The sequence below is a fragment of the Pleurodeles waltl genome, chromosome 2_2 (genome assembly GCF_031143425.1).
Source record: "Pleurodeles waltl isolate 20211129_DDA chromosome 2_2, aPleWal1.hap1.20221129, whole genome shotgun sequence".
Lineage (NCBI taxonomy): Eukaryota > Metazoa > Chordata > Amphibia > Caudata > Salamandridae > Pleurodeles > Pleurodeles waltl.
In genome coordinates, this window is record NC_090439.1 from 1,041,274,195 (window position 1) to 1,041,297,288 (window position 23,094).

The following is a 23,094-nucleotide window of genomic DNA, read 5'->3' on the forward strand; positions in this document are numbered from 1 at the left end:
AATAAATAGTAGAAAGCTGGACCTGCACCTCAGCACAAGAAGGGAAAAAAGGGAAGAAACCCATTCATCTGTGTACAGGTGTATGAACACCCATTCTGGTCTATATAATGCCAAGCATCCTTATTTTGATATTAAATACATTAGGAAGTACTTTAGTTCTATAAAGTATTTCAAATATCATGGGGAAGACATAGGATCTTTAGTAACATATCTGGTTGAAATGGGATCACCTGCTCAGAGAGAGCCAAACTAGTCCAGCACTCTAGCTTTAGCTCTTTTCCCAATGCAACTGGATCAATATTGTGTAATCAGTCCTAAAGAACTACTACACATGACTATGTATCCATTATGAACATAGAACATAGGGTGACATTTGTAGATCATAGGGTCAAGGGTGGACTTTTTCAAAAGTGATAAAACAAAAGTAATCATGTAGAAACACAAGAATATGCATTTAAGTGAAACTACATACATTCTAGTTGTGTAATGTATTTTAATGCTTTTTCTGGAATACTTACAGTTTATATGTGGACTGGTGACTCTTTAATGCAATAAATCCGAGCTTTCGAGTTTCTATGTCAGTAGTGAGCAGCTCGGGTTTCACCCTTTAATTCTACAAATTCAAATCACAAGTACCAGAATGCAATGTAATATATTGGATTAGGAAAACCCTACATGCTGTGTTGTTCATGTTAAAATTGAATGTTGGTACACTGAGGAGGTCATACTGCATTGAGACATTTAGCATGCAAAACTATGGACTAGCACAATGCCTTTCCTAGTATTTCCACTTCTCTCCTATAACATGATCACTTCCTTCTACATATTCATTATTTTCTTTCTCTGTTATTCCTGCTTCCTACATTTCTTATATTCACTTTAATTCTGTTGTTACCTTTCTTCTTCATCTTCTTTTTCTCATATTTATCTAGCCATCATTTCAAATGTACCTTCACCTCTTCTATTCACAGACACCATGACTAACCATTATGAAAATGAGGGAAGACTGCGCCTTAAACATCTGTTATATCTGGTTTGTAGAAAAGTCAGCCTTACTCATCAGTACCTCTTCCTCAGCCCTACCATCTTTTTAGAGGCCAAAGAAATTCATAAAGATACTTTTCCTAGCACCCAAAACCAGTGCTATCTGGTTTAGCCAAAATGTTAATGTTGAAGGAAAGGCAGCAAAGCTATTTTATTGTATCATATTATAGTTGCATTTGTATGGCTCTTTATACTAGTGATGGGCCTAATGTCCATCATTCACTGTAGTGTAATCTTGCTGAATTACCTGAGAGTTCTGCATTATTGCACAAGAAGAGTAAATCTGTGTTTAGTGCTATTTCTTAGTGCAACAATGCTTGCTCGTGTGCAAAATGCTTTCAAGACTAACCATTGTGAAAATGAGGAAAAACTGTGCCTTAAACATCTGTTATATCTGGTTAGCAGCACGGTCCGCCTTGCACATCAGTACCTCTTCCTCCGCCCTACTAGCTTTTTAGAGGCCAATGAAATTAATAAAGATGCTTTTCCTAGCACCCAAAACCAGTGCTATCTGAGTTAACCAACATTTTAATGTTGAATGAAAGGCAGCAAAGCTATTGTATTGTATTAGATTATGGTTGAATTTGTATGGCTCTTTGTACTAATGATAGACCTAACGCCCGTGATTCAATGTAGTGTAATCGTTCTGAATTACCTAGGAATTCTGCATTATTGCACAAGAAGGGTAAATCTGTGTTTAGCACTATTTCTTATTGCAAAAATGCTCCATTGTGTGCAAAATACATTAGAGAATGCATTTTGTGCTAAGAAAAAAGTGCTAAAGGCAAGCATGAGTATAACCACTTGTGCTTGCTAAATGTGCTCATGGGGTAGAATTTGCTCCCAAATTAATCCCTTTTCAATACATATGTCACCCCTAAAGTAGGCCCTAAACAGTCCATAGGGAGGGTGCATTATATTTAAAAAGATGGATTTATACTTTTAAGTTTGACATGGCTGGTATTGAAACATTTCCAAATTTGTTTCTCACTACTGTGAGGCCTACCTCTCTTGCATGACAGCATTGGGTTACCTTATTATATGTATTAAGTGATACCTTTTGATTGGAGATAGGTAGAAATATCATATTTGGCGTCTAAGGAATTGTTATTCAAATCCTCTTTATTTGTAAAGCTAAATTTTAAGTCACAATTCTGAAAATGGCGCGTTTAGAAAGCTGGCCTTTTGTTATCCTAACCGGCTCGTGTCTGCAGCCTGTATTTTGGGTCACATGACTAGTTGGGGGTGACAGTTGGCCTTTGCTTATTCCTCCTAGGCAGCCACACAATATGGGATCTGTGTGTTGGCAGGCTGGGCCATCATTACAGAATTGGGAGGTGGAACTTTGCACAGTCACAGTTACACTTCAAAGACGCTGCCTCAGCACACACCAAAGAACTTTACACTTGCCTTTTATGACCTCAGACCCAAAAGAGCCTGGGCAGTGTGGCAGGAAAATCTACTCTATAGTTTAGAGGACTACCCTGCTGCCTGAAGTCTGTCAGTTGTCCTCACAGGACTACTCTGCTCCTCAAGAACTGCTTTTCTACTTAAATCCAGGACTAGCAGAGTGACTCCAAGAGGTAGATGGCTGGCCTTCTGCGCAGTGCCTCTGGGATAGAAAAGGCTTTACCTATCTTGAACGTGCACCTGGACTCAGTCTGAGTGATTACTGACCCTCCAAGTGATGTCCCTACAGTTGCTGACTCTTGGAAGTGGTGCTAAAGGTGCTCAGATAGCCCAAGTCAAAAACCTGGGACTTGAAAAGTTTCTGCCAAAAAGTGCTCTGAGAACTGAGAAAAGACAGGAACCTAGCTGCTTGCCAATCCACCCAAGGTTCAACGCTGGTCAACCTGCCTTCGGGGTAGCTCCTGCTATGTTCTTCTATGCAGCAGCTTTGAATTTGCCCTGGTCCTGTGCGACTAGATGTCAGTATTGAGCGCTCTGATCTTTTAGGCAATAGATATTGCTAAAAACTTTTTATTACTCTGGTTTCACTGGTTGGATTTCTGTCATTTTTCTAAATTGGTGTGGGATTTTTCTTGAGTTTTCACTTTATTACTGTTTAAGCGCTGCATACATTCTCTACACATTGCCTCTAAGTTAAGCCTGACTACTTTTGTGCCATGCTACTGGAATTAACAACATGTTAATTTAGTGACTTTTGTAGTTCACTCTGACAAGGTTTGTAGCTATTGCTTGAGAAGGGCTCAGCACCCCTCAACCCAAAACCTGATTTTTTGCAAACCCTTTAAAATCCCTTATGCAAAATACTTTTTCTCATGTTGTTGCAATATTAAAGAGGAGGTGTCAATGCCTCATATCCTAGCAACAGCCTATCCTGTTATTTTGGGTTGATGAGAAACAATTCAGCCCTATAAAAGTGTAATCAGATGTAGAACTCTCCCACTCTCTTTCTCATTATTTTAATTTGGTATTTCTCTCACTAAACTATCAGAATATAGAGGTTTGCTGTGAACAGGGCCCATCCTGCAGGAGCATGTGGTGCAGGAGGAACTCATTGCGATGCTGATATCTGAAGTTGTGCTCAAAGCTCCAACGTGTCTCAAATGGATCACTACAATCTCCCATCTGGATATGCCTCCTAGCCAGCATGTAAAACTAGTTGTTCAGCAAGTCAATCACTCAGTGATCACCATGCTATGAAGTGCACACGCTTTACAGCAGGGCCTGGCACATAAGGGCATCACTGAACCACTTATATGGTCTCTGGAGTTCACCAAACAGCTCAGCTAGGTTTTGTCCAAGGAATGGCCAGCTACAGGGCTAGTCACCATGTCAAATGAGTCAGCCATCTTTCACTAGTGGAACCCTGTTGTGAGACATACATGCATTCCCAAGGACAGAACATTAGGCATTCTGTGTGTTGGACATGGGCCCTTTTGCAGGATCCTCCCATATTTGGATTTCTGTTACTGAACCTGCTTTTGTTGGCATTAGGACTCTGTGCACTTTTTCACTGTTCCCTAAAACATGGTACGTTTGGCACATGCCTGATTGGTACATTTAAGTTATGTGTAAGTCCCTAGTAAATTGTACCACATGTACGTTGGGCCTGTAAAGTTAATGCTACTAGTGGTCAGCAGCATTTGTGACACTCACTAAAGTAGCACTGTAAACCCTGTCTCAAGCCTGTCTCAAGCCTGCCACAGGTGCAGGTTTAAACCGCCATTTTGGCATGGCAAAATAACCACTTTGACAGGCCTCAACCTTCTCCTACAATATATATGTCACTGCTAAGGTAGAGCCTAAAGGCTCATAGGGCAGGGTGCACTATATAAAAGTAGGGAATGTGTACCTAAGTTGTACATGTGTTGACAGTGAAAAAGTCGTTATTGACTGTTATAAATCCCATTGACTCACATAGGTTTACTTTTGTATATTTACTAAGTGCTAATTTTAGAATGGAATCAAATAAAAATATACTGTTTACACTCAAATGAAATTTAAATTAAAATCCTCCTTATTGGTGAAGTTGGATTTTATATTGCAATTCTTAAAATTCTTTAAAAAAAATTGGCTTTTTTGTCTCAACCGACTGTGCCCTCTGCCAGTGACCTGGCCTGAATGACTGTGAATGGCTCTGCTGTTAGAGTTTTTATATTGATTCCAAACAGCAACATAAAGGGGGCTTAGGTGTGGACAGGAAGGAAATACTTTACACATTATCTCTAATTAAGCCTCCCTCCTGTTTTGTGCCAAGTTACCAGAGAGTTAGGCACAGGTTAATTTGGTGCATCCTGACACAAATTATTTGTGTTTGCTTGAGTCAGGTTGCTCTCCCTCTTAATTAATACCCCATTTCTTACACTGTGCCTCTTAGGGAAGCACTGAGGGAGAGCACAATCTAATTTGCCTTAAAAATCTAACTTTCTCAACTAAATGAAAATTATGATAGTTAGAGCTTTTTGTGAGACCCAATAATGGGCATGATTGATAGTCATGGCCAATTCTTATGTGAGTATTGTGCTATGTACGTGAAATAGGCTTTATAAATGGTGTGGATCATGTTACAAATGTATGCCTGTGTAGTGCCTTGTAGATAGAGGTGACTGTGGTATAGCTAACAATATACACACTACTTACATAATTATACAGATATTATGCATTTAGTCACCTAAACATTAAATCTCTATAAAGTTGGAAGCAGGCACTCCCTATGTACCCCAGGTACACATGGAGTGCCTGTAATAAGCAGAAAAATGTAATAAGCAGAATGATACCCAAATGTCAAGAATTGAATAAGGGGAAAGGGACGTATACATTTTTAAATATTTAAGTGAAAACAGTACCACAAAACGCCAATGGTTGTCAGTGGTCGTGGTAGACTGGGAACCTGGCTTTGTTTGAGCCATTGTGAAGAAGCATGGGTCTGATACAATAGATTGGCCTATTGCACTCTGGAAGTAGAAAAGTTAGAAAATTATTTAAGCCCCACTTTGAAAAAGGGGCTTTGCTGTTTTTTCTGAAAAAGCTCTTCTCCATGAGGGACAAACCTGAAATTCAGTCCAACGTCGTGGTACTGACGTTCAGATACTTTTCCTGTTTGGTTCTCTTGAAGTTCTGGAGCAGACATCGTGCTAAAAGTTCTAAAAGTTCTGTTAGTATCCAAAAAACCACAGGACTCCACCCGTGGAACCTCTGTGGGAGCACTCAGGCCCAGATTTATACTCTGTTTGCCCTAAATTAGCGTCATTTTTTTACGCTAATTCAGCACAAACTTAACTCCATATTTATATTTTGCCGCTAAACTAGTCTAGCGCCAAAATATTGGAGTCATTTTTTGGATGCGTGAAACCACCTTGCATCCAAAAAATGACTCTAAGGCCCGAGCACCTTATTTATCCTCCCGTGCAAAAATGGTGCACGGGAGGTAGACGGGCCTAAATAATGGCGCTCAGCATGCTTAGTGCCATTATTTAACACCTGGGTCTGGGCAGGCATTAGGGGACCTGTGGGCCCATTTCAATGGTCAAACACCAAGAAAAGTGCCCACAGGTGCCCTCCCCATGCCTGAGGAATACCCCCACCCACACCAGAGGGACACCACAGGATGGGGGACTCCATCCCAGGTAGGTATAGGTAAGTACTTAAAAAAAAAATTAAGTGCCATTGGATGCCCTGAAATGTACCGCCCTACATGGCACTTGGGTGCAATGGCCATTGCAAGAGGACCCTTGTCCCCTGTGCTGGCAATTGGGGTGGTGGGCATGACTCCTGTCTTTTATAATACAGGAGTCCTGTGTTATGGATGGTTTTGCATCAAGAAATCATGCTAGGCTGGCTAGAGTCATCTTTTTTTTACTCTAACTTCATTTTTTGGTGCAAAAAACCATTCTCCCATACTGCCACCCCCACCCAGCTAACGTAATTTTCCATAACGTTAGCCCACCCTTTCTGTCAGATTGCGCCATTCCATAAATTCCTGGAATGACGCAAGCCAGCACTATACTTTCTTTATACTGTGCAAATGCAGTTTTGCATCATAAAGAATAAATCTAGACCAAGGAGTCTCACATTCTGTCAGTCAGAAGACAACCGCAAGGTCCATTCCAGGTCCAGTTGCCACGGGTCTGCTGAGATACTTGACAGAAATGCACTCTTCAGTTTTCTTATGTTCCTAGAGCCACCTAGGGGACCAGCCTTACGATCCTTGAAGATCTTTCTGTTCTTGGATTTCAAATGGAAGGGGATCCAACTTCTTTAAGAACTGTCATGGGATGCAGATGCCAACTACAGCAGGTTCAGTATTCCTGGTATTCTTTCAGAAGTCCAGCAGCATTCTGAGGAAGGCTGGGCGAGGATTCATGTTTATAGGGTTCACAAGCCCCATTCCTCTCTGACAAATATTTTTAAGGTTCCTAGGCACTGACCTACCTATCTTCTAGTAGTTCGTATTTGTTATACTGCAAACAGACCCAGTATGCAATGTGTTAGGGTATTTCCAAGATGGTGAAGGTCATCAACTGTGAGAGCTCGGTGTGTGTGTATGTGAATTGTGGTATGGTACCCCTAGTGCCTCCCAAATGTAACACTGAAATCCTGTTTGAAGCATGCTCTAGACCCCCAGCAAACCCACAGACAAAAGTCTGGTAGGGCAAAAGCAGGGCTCACTTGACAGGTTATACATAAGAATTGTCCTAGCCTTTCAGATATTGCAAAATGTTTGCATGTTCTCCAATCAGACTTGCCATGCAGGATTTGACACTGGAGTGTCAACAGGAGGAGCACAACCTCCACCCGGAATATTCAGTTTAGCTCAGAGCATTCATCTCTGCCCATTAAGGTCACCCAATTGTGCGCTCCTGGAAGGCATTTCACACCTCATTCAAGGGGCACTGGATGAGTGTAGCTGGAGAGCTAATGCTTTCCTAATATCTCAGAGAGATAAAGGGGATCTTTCGGAAAGTTATTTTTCTTTCATATTTATCAATAATTCAATGTCACCATTGAATTGGATTTTTTATAAAATAGCGGTTTCATTATTTTACTAGCTGGCTCCTTTCCCGATTTAGCTGAATTAGGCCCTCATTATAACCCTGGCGGTCGGTGATAAAGAGGCGGTAATACCGCCAACAGGCCGGTGGTAACCAAAATGGAATTATGACCACGGCAGAAACCGCGCAGACAGACAGCCACTTTAACACACCAACCGCCATGGCGGAATCAACAAGCACCATGGAAGTAACCGCGAACAACCAGGTGGAAGACAATGTACTGCCCACAATATTACGACCGGCCTATCCCCCACCTTTTCCAGGGAGGTACCAACGACATCAAAAGCATGGCGGAAACACTGCACAGAAGTCAAAGGACTCACCTGTGGAGACTCAGGGAACAACCACGATGCCACGGAGCCCGAGCTGCACATATTTCCGATGCTTGTCTACCTTCTGCTGCATTATGAACATCAACGCTGGTGAAGACAACCACGGTGAGAACTGCTACCAAGCAAACAAGGGAGAGGGGAGGAAAAAAAGAGTGACACATACACACACACGCAACATGCAACACCCCCCACACAACACCATACACACAACCAGATGCAGTAACATTACATATCCCCCCCGTACCTCTCAGGAATAATGCAAGGACAAAATGATTTGTAGAAAGCGAGTGTAATACAATAAAATAACATGAATGAGTGCATCAAAATACAAACGTATATACATATTTACAAATGTAGGGACACTGCCCAGTCCTCAATGTCTGTGGGCCACAGGTCCTCAACACATAGGCCAAGGCCCCAACTCACTCCTGCAACAACACAGCTAGAACACTGCAGGGTCATCAGGTCAAAAATACATAGGCACCTCGGGGATACAGGGAATGGGTGGGGCACCTCAGCTGGAAGATAGTACAACACCACTGGTCCTGGATGGGGCAACGTGCCCTGTGTGCTGTCCTGGGGAGTGCAAGGCCACAGTCTCTCCAGTGGGTGATTTGCCGACTTGCTCTGGAGGGTGCAACATGCCCTGTGCACTGTCCTGGGGAGTGCAAGGCCACAGTCCCTTAAGTGGGTGGTTTGCCCACTGCTTGGTCCTGGGGACTGGGGAGCGCAAGGCCACAGCCCCTCAAGTGGGTGGTTTGCCCATTGCTTGGTCCTGAGGAGTGCTAGGCTACAGTCTCTCAAGTGGGTGGTTTGCCCACTGCTTGGTCCTAGGGAGTGCAATGCCACAGTCTCTCAAGTGGGTGGTTTGCCCAGTGCTTGGTCCTAGGGAGTGCAAGGCCACAGTCTCTCTGAGGGATGGCTTCTTCTACTGGTTCTGGAGGGGGCATTGTGCCCGATGTGCTTCATCCTGGAAAGGATGGGGTGAGTGGATGGCTTCTTTCACTGGTTCTGAAGGGGGCATTGTGCCTAGTGTGCTTCATCCTGGGAAGGATGGGGTGAGTGGATGGCTTCTCCACTGGTTCTGGAGGGGGCATTGTACCCAGTGTGCTTCATCCTGGGAAGGATGGGGTGAGTGGATGGCTTCTTCCACTGGTTCTGGAGGGGGCATTGCGCCCAGTGTGCTTCATCCTGGGAATGATGGGGTGAGTGGATGGCTTCCCCACTGGTTCTGGAGGGAGCATTGTGCCCTGTGATGCAGATCTTGGGGCGTGCAAAGTCACAGTCTCTCACCTGGGTGTCAGACCTAAAGGATTTGCAGGGGCCAGGACGTACAACAGCCCATGGAGGCAGCACTACACACTGTCCGCTGGCAGTGACAGCTGCTCAGTGGTGGCAGTGGTGGTGCTGGTGTCAGGACTGGCAGTAGTGGGGGGAGGCTCCAGCCCATTCCCTGCTGCCTCGGGTGGCTGCCCACTGGAGCTGCTGCTGCTGGCAGTGGTGCTGGTGTTGGTGCTGGCAGTGGTGGGGGGAGGCTCCAGACCATCCCCTGCAGCCTCGGAGAGCTGCCCACTGGGGCTGCTGCTGCTGGCAATGGTGCTGGTGTCGGTGCTGGCAGTGGTGGGGGGAAGGCTCCAGCCCTTCCCTTGCACCTCGGATGTCTGAACCACCATGGTTGGTGGTGGGGGCTCCCAATGAGACCCAGCACCAGGCCTCCTGTCCTTCCTGCCTGCTTGGCAGGCCCCTTGCCTTTCCTGTCAGCAGCCGGGGATTGCTCCTTGCCCATCCCTGTCACAGCTGGTGGTGCCTCCTTGCCCTTCCCTGTCGCAGCTGGTGGTGCCTCCTTGCCCTTCCTTTCCTTTCAGTGTTGCTGCCTAGTGCCCGGGATCCTCTCCCACCTGCAGTAGCCGTCAGCACTACTGTGGCCGTGGACTGGGTGGCTGAGGTGCTCGCCTGGGCTCTGACCACCCTGGCCTGACGTGAAGGGCGGTGGGGGCAGTGGTAGGGAAGAGGCCAATAGTGGAGATGAAAAGCTTCTTAGAGACATTGGGGAGGGAAGAGGGTGAAGGTTTGGGAGTGGAGGAAGAGGAGGTGGTTGTAGGAGGTGTCTGTCTTCTGTGTTTGGGTACAGGTGCATGGCATGGATGCTGTTGTGAGGTGGATGGCTGTTGGGTGTCTGAGTGCTTGCGTTTGTGTACTTTGGGAGGAGGGGGCACAGACGCAGTGGGAGAGGACACAGGGGACGTGTGCATGGATGTGGGGGTGGTGACTGCCAGTGAGGGGTGTGTAGTGATAGGTGTGATGCTGATGGTGGGAGTGGTTGAGGATGAAGTGCATGCAGGTGTGAGTGTACACACAACTGGGAGGGAGGTGGACGAGGAGGAGGAGGGGGACACAGTGGAGGCAGTGGATGTTGGTATGTCTGCATCTGGATGGTGTTTGTGTGAGTGCCTGTGGGATGATGTGTGGTACTTGTGTTTGCCTGAACCACTCATGTGTGTTGTCTTGTGTGCATGATTGTCTACCTGTGTGATTGGGAGAGGTTGGGGTTGAGGGGGAATGGGACTGGGTAGAGGAAGTTGGAGGGGGGAGACTACAAACAGGGACAACGGCTGCCATCAGGGAGAAGGCCAGAGCCTGAATAGATCTCTATGGGGCCGCCATGCCAGAGTGAATGACCTCCAGGAATTCATTTGTTTGTTGCAAATGGGCTGCCAGCCCCTGGATGGCATTCACAATGGTTGACTGCACAACAGAGATGGATCGCAGGAGGTCAATAGCCTCCTCACTCAGGGTAGCAGGGCTAACTGGGGCAAGGCCTGAGGTGCCTGGGTAAAAGAGATGCCCACCCTCTTGGGTGAGCGGGCACGGGAAACACACTGAGGGGCTGCTGGGAGGGCAGTGCTGGTATGGGGGTGGCGGCTGTACCTGTAGTTGGGGTGAGCACAGAGATGTCCACCACCACCAGGGAACTTTCATCGGAGGAGGTATCACTGTCAGAACTGTCCCCTCTAGTCTCTGCCATGGTGCTCCCCTCACCCTCCGTCCCACTGGTGCCCTCACCGTCAGTGGATTCTGCCTCTTGGTCCCTGTGAGATGAAGCTCTCCCTGTCGCCGGTGCCTCTGCTTCTCCACCAGATGATGCTAATGCAAATAAGGACAGGGTGACAAAACAAAAAGGGGGGAGAGACAAAGGATACCCTTGGTCAATGGCGGCATCAGCACCACCGTTGTTGTAAATGACACACACACACAGGGAACAGCCTTACACACTAGGCAATGCACTAACAGTCACAATGCTAGTCACCAGCCCATGGACAGGGATATCTAACGCCAATTGCAGCATACCTGAGACCCACAGACACCTACCCAGTAGTGGATGCCTACTACCTTGGTTGGAACAGGTTTACATCAGACCTTGCCAAACATGGGACCTACACTGCAATGTCCTGCCTGGCCTAGCCACATCCCCCACCCGGATGCCATCCCACCATGGGCAAGTAGTATATTGGGGCAGTGTACTCACCCCCTTGTGGCTGCTGTAATGCCCCCAAGCGCCCATCCAGCTCTGGATAGGCCACCGCCAGTATGCGGGCCATCAGGGGTGTCAGGGTTCGACGGGCACCCCTTCCTTGTTTGGAGGCCATCCCCAGCTGGGCCTCCGCCGTCTACTGTGCCCATCGTCTCAGGTCCTTCTAGTGGGTGCTCTGCCTGCCGTAGACCCCCAGGGTCCACACGTCCTTGGCGATGGCACGCCATATACCCTATTTTTGATGGGCGCTGACCTGCAGAGAAATACACATAGGAAAAGGTATCAGTCAGACCGTTCTGCCTAATACACTCATGGCCCACCATAGCCCTCACATCCCCTTATGCACAGACATTGCCCACCATGCATGCAGCACGCTGCCCAGGGCCCTTCCACCAACCCTCCCCCCTACATTAGGCCCTCAAACACAGCACCCCATGCATCGTGCTCACTGTGTATTCACCTGTTGGTCTGGAGGCCCATACAGCATTCGGTACTGGGGAAGGACCCCTTCCACCAGTCTCTCCAACTCTGCCGCAGTGAAGGCAGGGGCCCTTTCCCCAGTGATACGAGCCATGGTCGGTTCCAGACACAGGTCACAGCAGCACTTGCAGTGTAGGTCCTCTCCTGTTGAAGGTCAGGTAGAAAGTGAGTGAACAGATATAAAATGGCGGTCATGTCTGCAGCGGTGCATACCATCACCGCTGGCGTACATCACCATTGGCCACTGTAACCCATAAGGCCCAATGGTATCCAATGAAGAGTTGCACAGAGGTTCTCGACTGCCTCCCACAATGGCACACAACGCCAGCGGAATTACCTCATTTCCACATGTCCCTCCATACAGGACAAGCAGACGCCATTTCAGGGGGGGCAGGCGATGGCACCTAACTGTGTCACAGTACAAAAAGGCACCATTTGGGGCTATCCAACAATATAATGTTACAGTCACAACATGCAATGCTGTGTAGTGTTTGTAATATGGAATACTGACCAGCTACTCACCGTTTTGGCACCTAGATTGCAACCGCTGCAGATGAATAGGAGATGGAGACATCCCCGTGTACAGGCCCCTGGTGGACTTAGCAACAATGGAGGACAGGCACATTATCCTCACCTATAGACTGGACAGGGACACAATCACAGAGATGTGTGCCCAGTTGGAGCCTGATCTGATATCTGATATCCGTCAGCCCACCGGGATCCCCCCTCTTGTGCAAGTCCTATCTGTGCTCCATTTCCTGGCAACTGGCTCGTTCCAAGTGACAGTGGGCTTGGCAGCAGGAATGTCTCAGCCAATGTTCTCGATAGTGCTGGCCAGAGTGTTGTCTGCCCTGATTAAACACATGTGCAGCTACATTGTTTTCCCCCAGGTGGAGGATTTGGCCACAGTGAAAGCTGATTTCTATGCAATGGGACATATCCCCAACATTATTGGGGCTATTGATGGCACACATATTGCATTTGCCACCCCCCCCGGAGAAATAAACAGGTGTTCAGAAATCGAAAGAGCTTTCACTCCATGAATGTGCAGATAGTGTGCCTGGCGGACCAGTACGTCTCACATGTCAATCCAAAGTATCCTGGGTCTGTGCATGATGCCTTTATCCTGAGGAATAGCAGCATACCATATGAGATGGCTCAAGTCCAGAGGCACCGGGTGTGGCTAATAGTTGAGCCCTGGTTCCCACTCAGTAGGTGTTGGTGTATGGGTATGGTATGGGCCCTAAGGATTAGTGTGTGTCTTACAGTTGTCCCTCGATATATACGAGTGACTCTGGTTACCCCAACCTCTCATGGCTACTGACCTCTGTGAGGAATGTCAGGACAAGGGCAGAGGAATGTTACAATGAGGCACATGGGCACACAAGAAGAATCATAGAGAGGACATTCGGACTCCTGAAGGCCCGGTTTTGTTGCCTCCATCTAACAGGTGGATCCCTGTACGACTCACCCAAGAATGTCTGCCAGATCACCTTGGCATGCTGTATGTTCCACAATCTTGCCTTACGTCGCCAGGTGCCTTTTCTGCAGGAGGATGAGGCTGGAGATGGCCATGTGGTAGCAGTGGACTCTGTGGACAGTAAAGATGAGGAGGCAGAGGGTGAGGATAAGGACAAGAGAAGTGCAATAATACGAAAATACTTCCAATGACACACAGGTAAGACAGTGTAACTTCACTTTTCTTTGACAGTTTTGTGTTTGATATTGTAACTGGCAGGCTGATTTTCCCACTTCTATGGCCACTTACTGTACCCTTTGGCATATCAATTTTCAGATATGTGTGCCCCACTATTGCTCCTGGTGTGTTGACTGCAACCAGCTACAGGTCATTCCTATGTATACATTACTGCACAGTTGAATTGCAGTGTTTAAATCTTGTTAAACAAATACATAGTTCAATCATTTGACAGACTCCATGCTTGTATTTATTCAAATTGTGTTTATTTAAGTGCCAATAAGTAGAGAGGGATGTGCAATTGGCTGGGGTGATGGTGGAGGAACGTCCAGGAATGAGTCCAGTCTATGTGGATCACAGGTGCATTGTCCAAGGGGGCATAGGAAGTGGAGCAATGGTAGTTCAAGGTGGACAGGGTGACAGGGTGGGACACAAGGGTGACAATCAGGAGAGTCTTATTTCCTTGTGGGGTCTTGGCAACAGTCTCTGGCTTCTGCCTGGATCGCAGAGACCGTTTGCAAGGTGGTTCTCCTTCTGCAGGGGAGGGGTCCTAGCGGCCTGTTGGTCCTGTGGCGGGGCCTCCTGTCCATTAGTGGCAGCGGAGGTGGAAGGCTGTTCATCGGTTTGGCTAGTGGCAGAGGCCCGCTGGTGTGCCACTGCCTCCCTCATGGTGTTGGCCATTTCTGCCAGCACCCCTGGAATGGTGACCAAGGTGGTGTTGATGTCCTTCAAGTCCTCTCTGATCCCCAGGTACTGTCCCTCCTGCAGCCGCTAAATCTCCTGCAACTTGTCCAGTATCTGGCCCATCGTCTCCTGGGAATGGTGGTATGCTCCCAGGATCTTAGTGGGTGCCTCCTGGAGAGTCGGTTCCCTGGGCATGTCCTCCCCCTATCGCACAGCAGTCCTCCCAGCATCCCTGTTGTCCTGTGCCTCTGTCCCCTGAACCGTGTGCCCACTGACCCCAGGACCCTGATTGCCCTGTGTTTGAGGGGTGTCCTGGGGTCCCTGTAGTAGTGGACACACTGCTGATTGACGTGTCCTGGGGACAGAGGTATGGGCCCGCTGGGTGGGTACTGTGTTGGTGTTTCCTGAGGGGGGAGGCTCTGTGGTGGTATGGGACTGTGCCTGGGAAACCGACTGTCTGGAGGTCCCTGATGGGCCAGGTTGGTCATCCAGATCCAGGCGTCCAGAGCTGCTGACATCACTGTGGGCCTCTTCTGGGGGGACTGGATGTTGCTGGCACCTCCTCTTCGGTGACATTGGCTGGGGGACCTGTGGGGATGTAAATGCAGTGTTATTGTCTCTGCGTCTGACATCTTGTGCATGGGTGTGTTGCCCTCTATGGTTGTTATTGCCCTAGCAGCTTTGCCTTGTATGAGTAGTTATTTGGTGGGCTAGGTGATTCTCTCTAGTGTGCATGCTTTAGTGATGGGTGAACATGCAGATCTGTGATGGGGGTCCGTGTATTGGTGTTACATGCAGGGCTTGGTATAGGGAGGGATGGGTTGTGATGGTGGGGTGCGTGTGAGGTGGTGCAGTGATGGGAGTGAAGGTAAGGGTGGGGGTTTGTGATGGCATGCAGGTAGCGGGGTGAGAGTAATAGATATTTCACTCACCAGAGTCCAGTCCTCGTCCTACTCCTGCCAGGCCCTCAGGATGCATGATTGCCAAGACTTGCTCCTCCCATGTTGTTAGTTGTGGAGGAGGAGTTGGGGATCCACCACCAGTCCTCTGTACAGCTACTTGGTGTCTTGCCGCTGTGGGACAAAACTTCCCTCGCAGTTCGTTCCACCTCTTCCTGATGTCATCCTTTGTTCTGAGGTGCTGTCCCATGGCGTTGACCCTGTCCACGATTCTCCACCATAACTCCATCTTCCTTGCAATGGATGTCTGCTGCACCTGTGATCCGAATAGCTATGGCTCTACCTGGATGATTTTATTTCCTCATGACCCTTAGCTCCTCCTCTGAGAACCTGGGATGTCATTGTGGTGCCATGGGTGTAGTGTGAGTGGTGTGGGTAAGGGTGATGTGTTGGGGTGTGTAATGTAAGGTGCTTGGATGGTGTATTGGTGATGGTGGTGTGTGGCTGTGGTCTTCTCTGTGGTCTTGCTATCTCTCTTGTGGCAATTGTTTTTAGTTGTAAAGGGTTGTGGGTAATGTGTGTGTGTGTTTTATAGTGGTGTGGGTGTGTGGGTGTGGTGTGTGTATGGGTGTCAGGTTTGTGTTATTCAAATTGTCCAATGCAGTGTTGTTTTGTATGTGTGTGTGTATTTTGAGTGCCTCGGTATGTACCGCCAATGGTTTAGTGCCATTGAATGGCCACCGTGGTGATTCATGGGTCATAGTGCTGTGGGCATAGTTCTGTTGGCGTAACTGTGCGGGTTTTGCTACCGCCAGTTTATCACTGACCTTTGGGCTGGCAGACTTGTGTTTGTGTGGCTGTATAGTGACGGATTGCTATGTGTGTGTCATAATATGGGTAGCGGTAATCCGCTGCAGCAGCAGTATGTTGGCGGCAGTCAGCACTTACCACCAATGTCATAATGAGGGCCTTGGCATTTTAATCTGCACTCTGGTTTCCCACATACGACAACTAGGTCTGCCACAGTGAAAATACTTTGGTGGGCCTTCTTACTGTAGGGACATGTTAAAAGTAGTTTCCCATATGCCCCACTTTTAAATACCATATACCCTACCATGTGGGCAATACAACCTACATAGAAGTACTAATATTTGAAAGGGATCTATTTCCTCTCTTATTTTAACAGGTTGCATTGCAGGCTTAAACTGCAGCATTCAGGCTAAAATGGCTTCATAAATGTTTTGTATCTAATTCACAAAGGTGATTTGCAATTTTTGTAACTTTACACTTTTTAGTACATTTACTACTCTTCAGCATTCACAAGCTACACTTTTATAGTAACTTCAACTTTTTTAGTAACTTCCACTCTTGTAGTAAGTTCTGTACTACATATAGAGAACCACTGGTACTGAAACACCCTCCCATCCAAAATAATACAAGTAGTAGAAGTTGCTATAAAAGTGTGGTTTGTGTATTCAAAACACTGGTACACTTACTCAATAGTGTAAGTTATTGCAAAATTGCAAGTTTGTGAGTAGCGATTTGTAGTAGGTTTTGTGGTACTACTATACTATTAGAAAACTTACTACAAAGTACATTTTATGAATCATGTCCTCTGTTTTTTCCCTTTGATGACCCTCCATTTTTACATGAAATGTGTGTTAGTAATATAATAAAGAAATGCACAACTATAATTGCCCATTCCTGAAACTTTGCTTCGTTCCTCAATGGTTTAATGTAAATATCATAATCAAGTGTATGCAAATAATTTCATGTTTGTAAGAAAGTGCCTTTTTTTGCGTGTCACCTCGATTTTTGACAAATTATGCTGTTGTTTTTTTTGCCTCAGTGTACTGAAACTCTGCTAACCAGGCTCTTGTGCACGTGCTCTGACCCCTAAAAAAATTTCAAACTCGCTTATACTCCTAATTGGCATTACCTCTAAGTCCCTAGTATAGAGTCAAAATGTAACCAGTGCCTGTAAATGACATGTTACTAATGGACTTCAGCACCTATTGTGCATCCAGTACAGTGACAGTGTAAACATGGCTTCAGGCCTACCATTGTTGCCTGACTGTGGCAGTTCAAAAAATGTAGATCGACTTGCCAAAATAACCCTTTTGACAGGTTTAAACAATCCTTTGAAATATTATTGTCATTCTTAAGTAGGTTTTATTGTGTATAAGACATGTAAGTATTCAAAAGTAGGACATGTAGAAAGTTGATATTAAACATACCTAACTGCTGTTTTCACAGTAACAAGGCTGGTTGTTCTATAGAGAATCATTGAGATGCACCATTTAGTTTAATAATGGTATCTTCGACCTGCATGGGCCTGGCCTGCGGGGTACGGTGACAACTTCAGGCAGAACAGGGAAGGCAGACCTGGTGGCGCTGCAGGCGTGAGACCAGACTTACCCTGATATACGTAGGGGAGAATCGGAGATGAATAGGCAGATAGCAGACCTTTGGGAACACCTAGACAAATAGACCTTGAAGCAATATAGGCAGTGACTACACAAATAGAGTTAGAAGTCACACAATCTGCTGGGCTGGATCCTCTAGAGGGAGCACGCATTGTCTCTGATGACACACTTGATGTTCCCAGATGGCACTATAGTTATTACTAGGGCAGAGATTGTGGCTGTGTTCCAGGATCATCTAGAGTGGGTGTATATTGCCAACACAGGAATAGCCCCAGAGCAGTACTGGTTGTTTCTGGAGGAGTTGGGACTCCTGGCACTGTGGGAGGTGCTGACTGAGGACGTAGATGCGCCCACCGAACTAGAAGGATTACGTGCGTCACTGCACATGCTACCGAAGCCAAGTCCCTGGGTGGGGACGGGTTGTCATTATAGTTCTTCCAGTCTTTCTCCACTGCCATTACACAGCACATCTTTAAGGGCTTCCTCGAGGCATGGAAAAGAGGGTGCTACTGCCTACCATGAAGGAGAGGTTCATTTGTATGTTACTTAAGCCAGGCAGAGACAAGATCAACCCAAAGGAATACAGAACACTCACTATGATCAATTCAAAAGTGAAAGTCTTTTGCAAGCCGTTGGCCGACTACTTGAACCCTCATATGACCGGCTTGGTTCATGAAAACCATGGCAGGTTTATCCCAAGCCCAACACTGGGATCAATCACTGGTGATTATCTCAGGTCATGTATGAGATTGAGCATTCTGGAGCTGAAATAGCCTTCGTAGCCAATGATCTGGAAAAGGCTATCAATACCGTGGACATCAGTACCTTTTTGAGGTCCTGTGGATCATGGTGTTCAGTCCCCATTTTTGGGGCTAGGTCTGACTAATTTATACCAAGCCCAGAGCAGCATACAGGGGTGAGGGTGGAGACAGTGCTGCTCAGAGAAATGGGTTCTTGGCCAAGGGACACACCAGGACTGCCCCCTATCCACTCTCTTTTTTGTCATGGAGCCCTTGGCTGTCAGGGCTATAATGAAACTGCAGGACTGGGGTATAAAAACAGGTGACGCACAGACATTATATTGCTGTATGCGAATGATGCACAATTTTATTTCAGCTCCCCTCTACCCTTGTTGATCCTGTTGGGGAAACATCCTTTTTTACGACTTTTTTATTACGAAAGTCGTGGTTAACGAAACGCTTTCTTTAACAATGACTTCGTTTTTTTGTGCCTTAACTACGTATGTTCTGAACAACGAACATGCGTGGTTAAGGTACAAAGAAGGGAGTTGGCGAAGGAGGACGACGCAGGTGACAAGGGGTTGACTAAGGTAAGTAGTGGGTTTAGGTTTTGGGGAGGGGGTGGGGGGTCAGGGGGTTTTAGGTTTTGGGGTGGGGTTGGGGGGGTGGGGCGTTTTTGGTTTTGGGGAGGGGGTGGGGGGTTAGGGGGTTCTAGGTTTTGGGGTGGGGTTGGGGGGGTGGGGCGTTTTTGGTTTTGGGGAGGGGGTGGGGGGTTAGGGGGTTTTAGGTTTTGGGGTGGGGTTGGGGGGATGGGGCGTTTTTGGTTTTGGGGAGGGGTGGGGGGCCAGGGGGTTTTAGGTTTTGGGGTGGGGTTGGGGGGGTGAGGCGTTTTTGGTTTTGGGGAGGGGGTGGGGGGTCAGGGGGTTTTAGGTTTTGGGGTGGGGTTGGGGGGGTGGGGCGTTTTTGGTTTTGGGGAGGGGTGGGGGTTACGGGGTTTTAGGTTTTGGGGTGGGGTTGGGGGGATGGGGCATTTTTGTTTTTGGGGAGGGGGTGGGGGGTCAGGGGGTTTTAGGGTGGGGTTGGGGGATGGGGCGTTTTTGGTTTTGGGGGCGGGGGTGGGGGGTCAGGGGGTTTTAGGTTTTGGGGTGGGGTTGGGGGGGTGGGGCGTTTTTGGTTTTGGGGAGGGGGTGGGGGGTCTGGGGGTTTTAGGTTTTGAGTTGGGGTTGGGGGGACGGGCCGTTTTTGGTTTTGGGGAGGGGGAGGGGGTGGGGCGTTTTTGGTTTCGGGGAGGGGGTCAGGGGGTTTTAGGTTTTGGGGTGGGGTTGGGGAGTGTGGCGTTTTCGGTTTTGGGGAGGGGTGGGGGGTCATGGAGTTTTAGGTTTTGGGGTGGGGTTGGGGGGTGGGGCATTTTTGGTTTTGGGGAAGGGGGTGGGGGATCAGGGGGTTTTAGGTTTTGGGGTGGGGTTGGGGAGGTGGGGTGAGGGATGTAGGGTGAATGGTGCCTATTAGTAATGGTTTTATCAGGAATGCCTTTACAACAAAATATCGTTGTTAAGGCATTAGTGGTAAAATCATTAATAGTAAGGACGAGGTCGGTGTTCCGACCTCGTTGTTAAGGTTAGTAGTTGTTTTTAATTCGGTGTTCCGTAGTATAATCATCCTGTTGCACTTGCTACAGAAATTTAGGACCTTATTCGGGCTCTGGATAAACTGTGGCAAGTCCCTGTTGTTCCCACTGATGTCTCTGGTCGAGACTCCGGTGGAGAGATTGCCTGACATTGGATTGCTTTGGTAGCTGGGCCAATTTAGATACCTAGGAATCGCGGTTGCACACACCCAGGTGCAATAGCTGTCCTCGAACATGGGCAGAGCTATGGATACCTTGAGAGCTTCAGTCACATTCTGGAATATACTTATCCTGTCTTTGATGAGCCAGTTGGCCATCCCCAAAATGGTGCTCCTGCTACATTGTTTACATGTCCTTCATAACTCTCTATGTCCTCTGTTGGCAAGGGTGCTCAGGCAGTTCGACTCGATCTTTGTTTCTTTACTCTGGGTGGGCAAATGTAGCAGAGTGGCTTTTGCCAGTCTGACCAGACCATGTGAGGAGAGTGGCCTGGAAGTGCCATGGCTAGACTAGTATAATTACGCCACACACAGGCAGCAAGTGGCACGCTGGTGGAGCCCGGGGACAGTTGGGAGAATCTCCTGTTGGCAGAGACGGTTGAGTCTGTGCAATTGTCAGTGCTACTAATAAAGGGGGCCAGAGCCCCAGCTGAAGTGCCATACGTGGTACAGCATATAGCGAAACACCTGGGAGTGCTTTGTCACTGTTGTGTTGAGATACACCCTGTTCAACAGGGAGCTGTTGGTGTGAATTCTGGCACCATCTGACAGTTGGCTGACCATATGTCCTCCCAAGCAGGGAGGGATGGGGGATGCATCCAACAGGGGGACCTGTACCCCAGTATGCCTTTCATTACCTTCGAGGACACGCGAGTGGCATTTGCATGGGGACCAGGCACTTCTTACACCATGTCGGACTGACATCCTCACCCTGTTATCCTGTGGGCTGGGTAGACATTTAGGGGGTCATTCTGACCTCAGCTGTAAAAGGCGCTTACCGCCGGTCAGAAGACCGCCATAACACCGCCGAGGTCGCGGTAAACCGCCACGGTCATTCTGACCCACAACTGGCAAACCGCCAAAAACCTGACATCAACAAAATTCCGCCACAGCAACGGCCAGCGAAAAACTGGCGATGACCAAACCTCCACCGTCACGCCAACAGAAATACGCCCATGCCATTCCGACCAACAAATCCCCGCAGCGGTCTTTCAACCACGGTATTCCATTGGCGGTACACACCGCCGCGGTCAAAATACACACACCTTTACAAAACACTACCACATTGGACATTTCAAAATACACACACCTGAGACACATACACACACCACTCCCACACACCCAATACAATATAAAACACACACCCACATCACCCACAAACCCTTACGACCACAATTGCGACTGAAGGACAGAGAAAGACAGCACAGAATAGAGTAGACCATCACACAGAGGCAAATCACAACATCACCCACACAATATCCACGGACAAAACACCATACACCACCACACTCACCACACTCTACAACACATACACCACCCCTCACCTCATCCACACCACCCCATGGCACCCCAAAGACACCCCAGGTTCTCTGACGCAGAACTCAGGGTCATGGTGGAGGAAATAGTTCGGGTAGAGCCCCAGCTCTTCGGGACACAGGTGCAGCACACCACCATTGCCAGGAAGATGGAGCTATGGCAAAGAATAGTGGACAGGGTCAACGCTGTGGGACAGCATCCACGAAATCGGGACGACATCAGGAAGCAGTGGAACGACCTACGGGGGAAGGTGCATTCCATGGTATCAAGGCACAACATCGCGGTGCAGAAGACTGGCGTCGGACCCCCACCTACTCCCCCAGAATTCACAGCATGGGAGGAGGAAGTCTTGCACATCCTGCATCCTGAGGGCCTCGCAGGAGTAGGCGGAGGAATGGACTCTGGTAAGTCAAATCTTCACTACTTCATTCCCCCCACCCCACCTGCATGCCAAATCATACCCCCACCCTCACCCCCACCCCCATCACACCAACTCCTTGCAAATGGCTCACCATCACAACCCACCCATCCTAAAACCTAGCCCTGCATGCGTCCCCAAAGCATGGACACCCATCACCAAAGCATGCCCACTGCACATACCCATCTCCCACACAAGCCACCGTCACAAAAGCCCCCACAAGGGAATGCCAGCACTGGGGTACACGGCCACCCACCCATTACACGAAATGGTACACACAGAAGCAATAACCATACTCTTATACCCCTGCAGGACCCGAACGCCACCACACCGCCCAGGAGGGTCCAGAGATGTCCATCCCACCCCCAGAAGAGGCCCCCAGTGATGACTGCAGCTCTGTCTCCCTGGACCCAGATGACCAGCCCGGCCCATCGGGGACCTCGGGACAGTCGGTTCCCCACAGACAGCCACAGGCTACAGCAGACCTAACCCCCTCTGGGAACACCAGCACAGCTCCCACCCAGCGGGCCCATGCCTCTGTCTCCAGGACAAGTCAATCAGCGGTGTGTCCACCACTACAGGGCACCCAGGTTGACCCACCACCCCAACAACAACAGGGACCTGGGGCAGTGGTAGTGGGCACACGGTCCAGGGGAACAGGGGAACAGGGGAACTGGGAGGGCTGCTGTGCGACAGGGGGGGACAGGCCCAGGGAACCGACTCTCCAAGAGGCCCTCTCCTCCATCATGGGAGCATACCACCGCTCCCAGGAGACAATGGCTATGGTACTGGCCAGGTTCCAGGAGATCCAGGTACTGCAGGAGGAACAGTACATGGGGTTCAGAGAGGAACTGAGAAACATTAGTTCCGCAATGGGGACCATCGTCGTGGCTCTTAACCAGATAGTACCACATTGCGGGACCATGTGGCACCACAAAGGGCCCCTGTCACTAGCATGGACCCAGACCAGGCTACCACCTCCGCCAGCGCTAGTGGACAGGAGGCCCGCACACAACGACAGGCCACCAGAACCCCACCTCCTGCAGAAGAAGAACCACCCCGCAAGCGGTACCTGAGATCTCAGAAGAAGACAGAGTAGGATGCCAAGACCCCCGCCAGCAAAGGATACCCCCTGATGTCATCCCACTGTCCCACATTGTCAC